The sequence below is a fragment of the Candoia aspera genome, chromosome 5 (genome assembly GCF_035149785.1).
Source record: "Candoia aspera isolate rCanAsp1 chromosome 5, rCanAsp1.hap2, whole genome shotgun sequence".
In the NCBI taxonomy this organism is placed as follows: Eukaryota; Metazoa; Chordata; class Lepidosauria; order Squamata; family Boidae; genus Candoia; species Candoia aspera.
Genome location: NC_086157.1, coordinates 106,200,578 through 106,213,453, shown reverse-complemented (window position 1 = coordinate 106,213,453; position 12,876 = coordinate 106,200,578). Strand labels below are relative to the sequence as shown.

Sequence of the window (12,876 nt, the reverse complement as noted above, 5' to 3'; positions counted from 1 at the left end):
TGGTCTCAGTCAACCTTAATAGAATGGTTTAAAGAGGGACTCAACCAGGACGTCCTATGGTGGGCATTGTGTAGGGACGACCCAGAGTCATTGTAGGAATGGATCTGTCTGGCAGGCAAGGCTGAGCATGTTCAGCATACCTTCATGCAAACCAGAAGACCTGAAAAACCACCAGCCACCATGAGGTGACCCCGAAGTGCTGCTACTGCTGCCTGGCCAGGCTATAGAGCCTGGGATGAGGAGAGAGATTGGCGCTATGCAAGGGGTCAGTGTCTCCGATGCAGAAAGTAAGGGCATCAAGCAGCTGATTGCCCAAAAGCCAAGGCTGGAGATCGAGCGGGCAAACTGCCGGCCAAATCGCCACCCCCCCCCTTTGTGGCGGATGACAGCAGCCAAGGGCGCAGCTGATGCTGAGGAAGTATTCTACTTCTCGGGAGAGGCTGAAGACGACTCTAAGGAGCCCGTTGGAAATGCCAGCCACCTGCCATGAAGAGCGCCTGCGGGCAAGTGGAGGAGGATGGGCGCGAGGATGCTATGGTGAGTGCTGACTGTCCCACTTTAGCAGTAAAAGTGAAATTGGGCTCCCGCACAAAAATACAGAGGTCTGGGCTTTGGTAGACTCTGGGTGTTCCAGGTGTTTAATTCACCCTGATCTGGTTGCTGCTTTGGACCTGCCTAGCTTCCCCCTCCAGCAGCCTTTGATCTTCACACAGTTGGATGGTTCAACAGCGGGGGGGCGGCCCGGCAACCCATTTCACTGGAACTGTCGCAATGCAAATGGGCAGCCACCATGAGGCTTTAAAATTTGTAGTAGCACCTGTTGGCAATCCCTTGGTAATTCTGGGGACCCCTTGGTTGACCTATCGAAGCCCCCATATAAATTGGGAACACAGAACTCTGACTTTTAAGGATGAGTTTTACCAAGCTCCTACAGTGGAGAGAGCTGCACGTGCAGGGTTTGGAAGGGCTGCGGCCGCCATGCCACGCCCTAACTTGGCACATTTAGAAGCGATTGATACCAAGACTTTGTGGACGTTTTTGGGGAAATGGAAGCAGATCAGCTACCCCCCCATCGGAAAACTGACTGTGCAATAGAGTTGGTTCCCAATGCTCAATTGCCCAAGCCAAAAATTTATCCAATGACTCAGAAGGAGCTTGAGGCATTACGGGACTTTATTGACAAAAATCTGTCAAGGGGGTTTATTGAACCTGCAAATTCCCCAGTTGGGGCCCCTGTGCTATTCCGGGAAAAGAAAGATGGCACGCTTCGACTCTGTACAGACTATCGAGGGTTAAATTCCATCTCAATTTTCAACAAGTACCCCCTTCCGCTCATGAAGGACATGTTAGCTTATTTGTCTAAGGGCAAGATTTTCTCCAAGCTCGATCTTCGTGAAGCCTATTTCCGCATTCGCATACGAGCTGGAGATGAGTGGAAAACTGCTTTTAACTGCCCACTGGGTTCATTTCAGTACAAAGTCCTCCCGTTTGGGTTGGCAGGGGCGCCCGGAGTCTTCATGCAATTGATTAATGAAGTATTACATGATCATTTGTTTAAAGGGGTCCTGGTTTATTTAGATGATGTTCTCATGTACACTGAAACTGAGGAGGAACACGAACGCCTCCTCAAACAGGTGTTACGCAAGCTTAGAAATGCCAAACTCTATGCCAAACTTTCCAAATGTGAATTCCACAAGACCCAACTTGACTATATGGGCTATAGGGTGTCTGACAAGGGCATTGAAATGGACCCTGCAAAAATTCAGGCGATTTTAAGTTGGGAACATCCCCGCACCCGGAGGCAATTGCAAAGTTTCCTCGGGTTCAGTAATTACTATCGCCAATTTATCCAGGGGTTCGCTGAGATTGCCTTGCCCCTCACTGATTTACTCCGTACCAAGGGCTTGGGGGAGACACGCAAAGTAAAAAAAACCCTGGGGCAGTGTTGAATTGGATGCCTGAATGCCAGGCAGCATTTGAGAAATTAAAACCCCTTTTCCCTGCTGAGCCTATTCTATAGCACCCCGATCCTGAACGCCCCTTTGTGGTCCAAGCTGATGCTTCTGACTCCTCAGTTGGGGCTATATTGTTACAGAGAGATTCTGAAAATCACTTAAAACCCTGCACTTATCTGTCCAGAAAATTTTCTGAAACCGAATGCCAGTGGCACATTTGGGAAAAGGAGGTGTTTGCTGTAAAAGCCGCTTTGGAAGCCTGGCATCACCTCCTTGAAGGCGCTAAATGCCCTTTTGAGGTTTGGACCGATCACAGGAATTTGGAAGCCCTCCACACCTCCCGGCGTCTCAGTCCTAAACAAATTCGCTGGGCTCAGTTTTTCAGTCATTTCAACTTCCAGTTAAAATTTATCCCAGGAAAGAAAAACTTTCTGGCCGATGCTTTGTCACCTTTACCTCAGGATTTTGATCAGGGGGCAGATGTGGTTGGGACTGTTCTCACTGAACCACAACTGGGTTTGGTTGCTGTCACTCAGAGCCAGACCCGTGCGCAAGCAACCCCGCCCCCAGCCCAGTCTGGGAAGCGGAAGGTGCAAGTTCTTTGTCAGTTACAGAAGGACTTTCTCCAGGCGCTGAAATCTGACACTTGGTTGCTAGCTAATAAAGACACTGTTTCTTTTGGAAATGGTCTGGCATGGGTTGAACACCGCCTTTATGTACCCGAAACTTTAAGAGCTGACATTTTACAGGGTTCCCATGATGATAAACTTGCTGGGCACTTTGGTTTTATCAAAACATTACATTTGGTTCGTTGTCAATTCTGGTGGCCTACCTTGAGACACAATGTAAAAGACTATGTTGTTTCCTGTCCTGTTTGTGCAATGTCAAAATGTAATGGGGGGAAACCACAGGGGCTTCTACAGCCTGTGGCCAGCCCGTCCCATCCCTGGGATGAGATTTCTATGGATTTTATTGTAGATCTTCCTCCCAGTCAGAAGAAAACTGTCATTTGGGTTGTAAAAGATTTTTTTTTCCAAACAAGCACATTTCATTCCATGTGCATCCATCCCGTCAGCCCCGCAATTGGCGCGCCTATTTCTCATCCACATCTACCGCCTCCACGGTAGCCCCTCCCATTTGGTCAGTGACCGCGGGACACAGTTTACTTCCCAGTTTTGGAAATCATTTTTAAAATTGATTGGCACCAAATAAGCACTATCCATGTCTTCCCATCCTGAGACTGATGGTTCTACTGAGATTTTGAACTCCACTCTTGAACAGTTTCTTAGAGCATACATTAACTACCATTAGGACGATTGGGTGGAGTTACTCCCTTTTGCTGAAGTGGCTTACAACAATGCTGTCCATCAAAGTACCGGGCAAACCCCTTTTTGTGTGGTTTCTGGTCATGACTTTGTTCCCATCCCTGAACTGCCACAACCCCCTTCCCAAACATGTTCTGCCTCTGACTGGACTGTTAAACTGGCTGATTCCTGGCCGGTGATTCAACAAGCTTTAGCTGATGCCCAGGCTGCTTACAAGTTTCAAGCCGATAAGCATCATTCCTTGCAACACGACCTCAAAATTGGGGATCAGGTGTATCTATCTACCAAATTTATCAAGTCACCACAACCCTCTAAAAAACTTGCTCCCAAGTTCATTGGTCCTTTCCCTATTGTTGGGCTTATCAATCCAGTTACTGTTAAATTGGACCTGCCTCACAATTTGAAATGCTTGCACCCTGTTTTCCATTGCAGCTTGCTCAAGCCTGTCCACCACCTCCCGCTGGCATCCCCAACCTCCTCCTCCTTCTCCGATCATGATTGATGGCCAACAGCACTTTGAGGTCAAGGAGGTCGTTGATTCTTGCAAGCTTCGAGGCAGTATCTGGTCTGATAGAAACACTTTCCTCATCCTGAATGGGTGTCTGCTCGCCATGTTAATGCTCCTGATTTAGTTCAGTTTCCACCTTGCTTACCCTTTGAAGCCTGCTGCTTAGTGTTTTCTTTCTTTTGGGGGGGCAGTATGTCATGCTCACTGTTTCAATGTACAGTATACATCGTAACGTTTCACATGCCATGGCGCTGACACGCGTTTCTGTTTGGGAGGGAGTTGCTGTGAAACCTTGTACCAAGCTCTGTATCTGTGTTCATTACAATGGAACGTGTTTGGGTTATGTGCTCTGTTCAAGGACTTTTCCTGCAGACCATCAGAAACCGTTAGGAGCACCTGGGATTGTGAACTTGGGAGGATTCTATGGGAGGAGGGATCTCATTTACACCGAGGGTTTTTAGTTTGAATTTGGCGCGCTTTTATCATTCTCAGCTTTCTCTGTGATCCTGCATACTATTCTTTAATAAATCAGATATCTTTGAGTTCCTGCTCATGAGTCTGATAGTGTTTTAGAATAGGCAACCATTACACAACACCTGTCTGAAAGGAAGAGATTGTTCCAAAGTTACCCAGTGAGCTATGTAGAAAAATGGGGACTTGGACCTGGGTCTCCCTGGGTCCCAGGTCACACTGTAACCAGGGTACCATAGTAGATCTCCCGTTGCCGGTGGAGTCACCTGGCAAGTACAAGCTGGATTAGGTGATGTGTCAAAACCAGCTAGAGCTCCTTCAGGGCAAGATCTTTGGAGCTGTCAGATCCTGTTTGACAGATTCAGATTTCAAGATACTTCCAGTGACAGGCAAGAAAGTATTGCCCAACGGGTGTTGCCAGGAAAGAAAGCTTTTTATAGAAGTGGAAGCAGCAAATTTTGCCAGGGAGTCACCCAATAAAACCAGTGTGATATTATCAGCTGTTTTCATAGGAACTGAAAAGCAGCCAGGCTGACATTGGCATTTCCAAGATCATGTTTTCCTTGGGATCCAGCTACAGGTACAATTCATTCATTAAAGAATGAATTATCATTGCTGGGCATTTGTTTTTCATCAACTTTTGGTTTAACAGACCTCAGTCAGCATCCAAAACCAAAGAAAATGCCATCTATTTTTGGCCAGACTGAAAGAGGGGGAATGGCTTGGAGAACATTGGAGAATGACTGGGTGTGTTCCCAGTCATTCAGATAAGAAGTTAAACATTAATATCTCTCCAAAGGAATAGTTTTATGTAACACTCTGAAGTATCTAAATAAAAAACAGACCAAGCAAAATTAAATCTGTAAGTGGAGCTATGCTCTTGAATTCTAAAGCCACAAGCATTTTTTCCCAAATGCAGCCATGCCAGAGAATGTCCACATCTGTAACCAAATAGCAAACTGATTCAATCACCAATATAATGTATATGTTGGAAGCCTAGGCCATCTATCACATGTAACAAATACAGTTGTAAAATTGGAAAGTTGTTTTGGGGCAGCAGTACTTGGGGTTACTGGTGCAGAAATTGCATAGTGAACTTCTTGAGTGCCCAGCAGGAAGAGAAAGATCACTAGGCAGAAATCTGGCATGTCAAAACGACCAGGCAAAAATCCTTCTCTGTTAACAGTGGCCTGATTCCCACACCATACTATCATGGTTGTTTAACCATGAGTTATGTGACCCAAAAATGTCTGGGTTTGCATATCATACTAAGCCATAATTTACAAACTACAGCAGTTGGGTTCAGTGGCGCCTTTGGCAAGCCATAGTTCCATCAAAATGATGAGATGTGCACTGTGACATCATGACACGAGAGCATCCTTTATGGATGCGCATGCAATGTACATGCAGTGGTTCCAGCAAGGCATTTGCTGGAACTGCCTAGAGTCTCCCTTTTGGGGGGAGATGGGCAGTAATAGAAATGTGAATAATGTGAATGTGAATAAATGTGAATAACAAACAAAATAAAGGCATTTGTTGTGAGCAGAGTTTGCCACAAGGCATCACAACATACTGTGTGTTTCATCCTTTCCTTCCCCCTTGCACCTTTCTACAGACCCATGGGTTGAGTTCACAAAACCTACTAAGCCAAAAACAAACACATCATATTATGGCTTAGTGTGATGTATGATCCCAGGCAATTAGTTTATACAAAGGGAATGATTTTAAAAGAAAGGGCTCTGGGTTATGAAAGCAGCCTCATTCTAGCCCATGCTGGCTGGGGAATTCTGGAAGTTGAAGTCCACACCTCTTAAAGTTGCCAAGTCTGAGAAACACTGTTCTAGATCCTAGTGAAAATTAGGATGAAAAGTTGCTTTCAGCGACACCGTGTTGCATTGAGAGAGGAAGATTAATCACCCCTGTGCTTCCTATCCCTTCACATCTCTTGTTTTGTCCCAAACAGAACACCTGGATATGTTCTAGCAGCACAGGAAGACCATATAAACATCTTAGCTCAGGGATGTGGAACTCTGCTGGCCAAGATCGCTCTCCAAAAACTGGCAAGGCTGGGAGGTTTGGGTGTGTTCCAAGGGCGAAATAGGTACCTTAAGCAGTTGTAAGGCTTAAGATGCCCATTTGGCCCTAAGCTTTTCAAAAGAACAAAACAGGGCCTAAATGTGGGTCCCCACCCACTCTATAGATTGTAGGACAGTGTTTCTCAACCTCAACAACTGTAAAATGTGTGGACTTCAACTCCCAGAATTCCCCAGTCCATGCATGGGTTGTGGAATTCTGGGAGCTGAAGTCTACATATCTTAAAGTTGCTGAGGTTGAGAAACACTGTTGTAGGAAGAAAGCCATGTTAATCTATCATAACCCAAAATCAGGAGGAGTCTGGTATCACCTTTTCTAACAGAATTTATTAAAAAGCATAAATTCTTGTGAGCTATACAGGTAGACCTCACTTAATGACTGATCTGTTTAGCAACTGTTCAAAGTTATGACAGCACTGGAAAAATAACTTTACGACTGGTCCTTGCACTTACGACCGTTGCAGCATCCCGTGGTCACATGATCAACATTTGCACACTTCACAGCCAGCTTCCAACGAGCAGAATCAATGGAGAAGCTGGCAGTACAATCTCAGGTTGTGGTCATGTGATGTCTCACTTAATGACTGCATCGCTTAACAATGAAGTTGCCAGTCCCAATTGTGGTTGTTAAGTGAGGACTACCTGTAGTTCACTTCATCACATGCAGTGGAGACCCACTGCATTCATCAGATCTATTGTATCTGATGGAAGGAGCTGCTGTTCACAGAAGCTTATGCCTTCTAATAAAATCTGTTAGCGTCTGAAAGGATGATACCAGACTCCTTCTGATTTTGGGTACCCACTCTAGGGGGCTCTGGAGATCACTAAACAGATGCTGGGAGACCACATTCTTTGTACCCACCTAAGGTGGACACTGTCCTGTGCATTCCTGGCACCTGGCTCACTGCCATAGCTGGACACCAAGTACAAAAGTGGGGTGAGTGGTAAGAAAGCCTTCCCTTGTTCCCCCACCACAGCAAGCAATGAAAACAGGCAAGCCAAGGGGCAGGGAGGGGGGCGCGGCTAAGATAAGTAGGCAATCCAGGTCTGGATACAATCCAGGGGAGCTTAGTGATCCAAGTCTCTCATGTTCCCAATGATATCTAAAGGGCAGGAGGGAGTTGGAACTGGGCTCAGCTTGGACTCAGAACAGGTCAAGCCATGTTCTGAGTTGGGGGCGGGAGCCGTTGGGTCGCCTCAGCCGACTCACCATCTCAGTTAGGATTTCCGCCTCTGTTTCCTTTCCTTTCCTATCTCTTTTTTGACATAGTAAGTGCCGTCAACTGATTACGTCCATATCTCAGGGTGGAACCGTGGATAGTGCACTCTGCAAAAGGTTAGGGTCAAAATGTCCCCAAAGGACCTAAGAAAGGGACATCAAAAACAAAACAGAGGTCCTCACTCTCAAAGGAGGAGATTAGTCCTAGGATTCCCACAATTCTGTGCTATGTGATTTACTGTCAATGTACAGGCAGTCCTCACTTAATGACCATTTGTTCAGCAACTATTCAAAGTTACAACGGCACTGAACGAATGGTGTTTATGCCCAGTCCTCAAAGTTATGGCCATTGCAGTGCCCCTGTGGTCACGTGATCAAAATTCAGGCTTGGCAGCCTGTCCGCACTTATGATTGCAGCGTGCACTTCAGCTTCCCTCACCTGCCTATCTCTCCCCCATTGCTGCCCTTTTGGCTGTCCTGCCCTCCACTGCCCCTGCCACCCCCAGCTGCTGACCTTCGCCATCTTCTTCTTCCCAGTGCCGATGAGGTGTGCCTGGCCTGGCGGTTTGCAAGGCAGCTGCTGCCTAACGACTGCAACTGGGACCACCAAAACTGCCATTGCTAAGCGGTGCGGTGATGTTTCACCTAACGACTGCATCACCTAGCGACAGAAATTCCAGCCCCAATTAAGGTTGTTAAGCAAGGACTACCTATATAGTTTCCATGTCATTTAGGAACAGAGGATGCAGTCTTATTTCAAAGACACTAAATTGTCTGTTCCTGCAGCTCAGAAATGTCAACTGTTCTTTATGCAAAGGGCGTTTTATTGTACGTCATCTCAACCTGGTCCTTTTAGCTGCCAAAAGCAGGGACTGAATGTAGATTCTGTGTGTTCCACCACCTATCGACTGGTTCCAGGTGACATCTGGGTGCCCTTCCCTAAGCAGGATGAGACCTGGTGGCTATTTGGATGGGAGACCTTCAAGGACTCTCAGAGCTTTAGGTTAGCCTGAGAAGCTGGAAAAATCTCCCAGAAGAAAGCAATCTTCTGTATTGTTGTCAAGCCACCCATGAAGCCACAAGGTGTTCACCTCAACTCAAAGGAGACTTTACTTACTCTTGAAGTACCTTTTCCCACACTTGTGTTTTGAGAACTTCAGCAAAACAGCAACTGGAGAAGGAATGATTTCCGGGACAAACTGTAACATGGATCCTTGCCTGAAAACAAATCTTGCTTCAGCGGAGGGTACTCATGTAATTAATTGCCTTGAGTACTTGCCAGATTCAAAAGGCAGGGTATAGATCCAATCAAGAAACAAACAAATAATAACTCAGCTGGATGGGTCAACAGGGCATTTCTCCTTAAGGGGAAATAATCTCAGAATCAGGGGAACATATGAACACCAATCTGCATGGAAATTGCTGTAATGTCTGTTTGACTATGGTCACATGTGTGCAGAAGCTGTGGCTGGCAGCAGTTAGACACAATAGACACTCCTTCAAAGAAATAAGAAGAAACGCCGAATATTCCATCATATGTGAACCTTGCCCCCCCTTTTTTTTGCTTGAGTTGTGCATGTTTTCTTTAGCCATAGCTTAATATAATTACACTAAAATAAGTACAAAAAAATTCTCCCAAAGAGAACATACTGTATGTTTCTGTCAAAAGCCCTTATCTCTATACAAGGAAAAATATGCTATTTATGTTCTCATTAAAAACACATTTAGAACATGCATTCCAAAAGATACCCAGAAGTGCTTGATATATTCTGATTTAAGAATGCAAAACCTCAACCCAGATCAAAGAAGCCACTTGGTGTCTGATGTAGTTGTGCATGATTTAAGGTCAGCCGTCAGAGCATGAATTAGACAATTGTTTTGAACTGTCTTGCCTGAAAACTCACTGGTTAGTCATCTGGGTCTGAGAATGTTTGCAATGCTGCTATGTTGTTCTGGCCTACCTTACAGGACTGTTGCAGAAAAGCAAACCCAATTCCAGAGATACTGCAGAACAGCAACCAATCAGCTAAAAGGATAAGGGATGAACAGCTGGCAACAGCTGCCTTATCTTGTGCCAAATTTTAAAGCAAGGGAGAATTTCAGGCTCAAGACTTAGCAACCATAAGAAGCATTCCGAATTTCAATGCAACACTTTTAATGTAAGTTCCAACGTACCTACTAAGTCTTACCGTAAGGGTCACTGAGCATGCACAGAGCAACGTGCTTTCTCAGCAGAGAGAAGGAATGTAACCCAGAAGCAAAATCTAGACTTTGCCTTCCAGTTTCCAGGTTGAATATTTGTCCTGCCCAAAACACAGGAGAACGGCTACCAGAATGCTACAGGGACCCACATTTTGATTTTATAGAAGGAGCTTCTTAAATTCCTCAGCACATTCAGGGAATAATGGAAAAGTGGCCTTGAAAGGTCTCCTTGTTAAAAGCAAATGTCGTACAAATCAGTTTCTGCCATTGCTTGATCCCTGGAGTTTGGGCAAGTGGAAAGAGAAGGATGTTACCCAAGATGAAATGTGTCTGCAGGCTTCTCCACTGGTGAAGGTGGAGAAACACTGGTCTAAACACTGCAGCCCACAGAATTCCCAAGCATGCTGATGAGAATTCTGGAATGCTTGCCATAATCAGATGGGGAAGGCTGAAGGTTGTGTTATGAGATCAACTGCCTTTATCTTTATATGGGGAAGGCTGAAGGCTGTTATGAGATCAACTGTACATCTTTAATTGTCCAAATTATTTTGGACAATTAAAGATGTACAGGTAATCTAAGTTCAGGGAACAGGAAAGAAGCACTGCAAGCAGGCACCAAGAAAGTCTCCATTATAATTTTCTAAACTGCAACCACAGAATTGGAAGAATCCATTCAGTCCACGGAATTCAATCCTCATTTGGCACAAATTAAGGCATCTCTCACCAGATGTCTGTCTAACCTCTGCTTGAATACATCCAGTAAATAGGAGCTCCTCACCTCATTCAGTAGTTAAAAAGGGTTCCTAACCTACCCCCAGAATCTGCCTCCCTAGATTTTTAAGCTCTTAGTCTGTGTCTTGCACCCTAAGATGACAGAAAGCAGGTCTTGATCTTCTATATGGCACCAACCTGCATAGAAATCTCTCACCCCCCCCCCCACTTCCTCCTCTTATCTCAATAAAATTTAATTTCTAGTCCCCTGCGCTTTTCTGCATCTGTTCCAGGCTCCCTGGCAATTTCATTATGATGCAGTATCTTGAATTGGAGGTCACACTCCAAGTTTTTCTAACACATACAGATCAGAGTGGAAGTATTACTTCCCATGACTGTGAAATTAAACTTCTATTGATGTAGCATAAAATGGCATTGGTCTTGTTTGCAGCACCATCACACTGCTGGCTGATGTTGTGTTCAATTATGATTCCAAGCAGGGATGTCCATAGGGTGTGGTCAAACAAAATTAAGGTAGTGGCTGCCTTGACTTGTTTGTCCAAAGCCTGCACACACCCCTGACACCAACACCGTTTTTGCACATTTTACCACAAGCCAAGTATCCCCAGTTCTATTCCTGTACATTTGTTTTCCCTTTCCTGTGTGAGGGACTTTGCTGTTGTTCCTCCTAACTTTCATCCTGTTAATTTCAGCCCACTACTCCAACCCACTGAGAACATTTGAAATACCATTTCTGTCTTCTAGAGCATTTGCTATGCCACCAAATTTGCCACCATCTAGTTCCTCGGATTCACTGCCCAAGTTTCATGGCTACCACTAAGTAGCCTTTCAAATTACAGAATACACTCACTTTGGGAAAGATAATTTTGTTTCCACAAGACTCACCAGCAACCTCCACTGTAGCAGCAGAAAGGACCCCTTTCAATCAGGGGTATTTTGCCCCCAAAGCAGCCCCTTTTCAAACGAATGCCTCGTTGGCGACTTTCAGCTGCCTTTTCAATGCAGAATTGAATGCCCCCACTGGGAAGCCTCGCAAAACACGCACAGGACTTGCAGTTGTGTTTCAGGCTACGAGGGAGGGGGCGGGGGAGGCGCTTTTCATAGTTGTTGGACTCTACCTCCCATTATCCCTGATCACTGGCCATGTCGGCTGGGAGGCTCGTGGGATGTGGATTTCAAGGGCAGAGGCTGGGCCACCGGTCTCCCCACCCACCCTCGGGTTGCGCTCTCTCCTTCCGAACTTACCTCTTCCACACAGCGCTGAAAGTTTTCAGTGCTTCTGAAAGCCAAGTTTTCTTTGGTTTTGAAGTAACAACAACGATCAGGCAGGTGAACACCACAACCCCATCCCTTGCAGGTGTTCGGCGCTGCCGTCCACGGCCAATAAATCAGAGCTTTTCTTTCTCGTTCCACGCGAGCGCAGGGCGAGCCCCGTCCCCACGCGCGAGGAGGTCCGCGAGGGTCGCCGACCGCCTTTCTCCAGCGGGCGGACCTCTTCTTTCTGGATTGGGGAGGGAGGGGAGCCAAGGAGGAGCTGGGTTAAGAGGGGTCCGCGGAGGTGCGAACTGGGAGCCCCACCGCGCCCCTCTTGCGAGCTTCGGGCTCAGCCCGCTTGCCAAAGCTAGGAGGCGGAGGCGAAGGTGGCGGGCAGGCGGAGGAAAAGTTCAGGGCGACTCAGCAGCCGGCAGTGTGGCGCAGGCGCCTTGTGACCCAACCCACCCTTTTTGTAATTATTTTCCCCGGCCGGTCAAATGCCCCTCCCCTGCCTCCATAACGCCCCCCCCGGTTGTCCCCCCTCCCCCGCTTGGTACACGCCAGCCCCTCCCTGCGCACCCACCGGCTGACTCGGCGCTTCAGTGTCGAGACGCCCAAAGCGCTTTCTGCAGCGCGACCGTCTGCGGGGGGCGGGTGTGTGTGTCTGTGTGCAAATATGAAAGAAACATATGCAAAGCACCGAAAAATACCCCTCCCCTCCCCGATCGCTATCTCCGTCTCCCCCCCCCCCCCCCTCCCCGCCCCAGCTTCAATTCTCCGAGCCGGAGAGGCCGGCTGGTCCTCCTCTCGCCTCCCGCCGTTCCGTTGACAGCGAGAGGTGCCTTAAAAGAGCGCACGAAGTTTGGAAAAGCTTCCCTGCTCTGTCTCGACCCCAGGGGGGCCGCCGGGGGGTGGGGGTGGGCGGTGGAGAGAGAGAGAAGAAAGGGGGCACAGAAGCAGCTTGTGGTCCGTTTTAAGGAGCCGGACGCGTTGAAAGGGACATTCCAACGGGAGCGGCGGGTAGCGAGAAGGGGAATTAATGAACGGCGCTCGGAATGCCCTGGTGCCTTCCCCCAGGCCGCGCGGGAGGGCGCCGGGGTCGCCAGCCCCGCTGCGG

General features: G+C 47.2%; 1 protein-coding gene across 1 annotated transcript in view; it reads right to left on the bottom strand.

Annotated features, from left to right (window-relative positions):
• PRSS23 (serine protease 23) overlaps positions 1-12,187 on the bottom strand; it is a 32,163-nt gene extending 19,976 nt beyond the window's left edge. Inside the window, exon 1 of the mRNA XM_063305899.1 lies at positions 11,751-12,187. The gene's annotated coding sequence lies outside the window, so the exon portion shown is untranslated. The remainder of the gene's footprint in view (positions 1-11,750) is intronic.
• Positions 12,188-12,876: the final 689 nt, after the last annotated feature.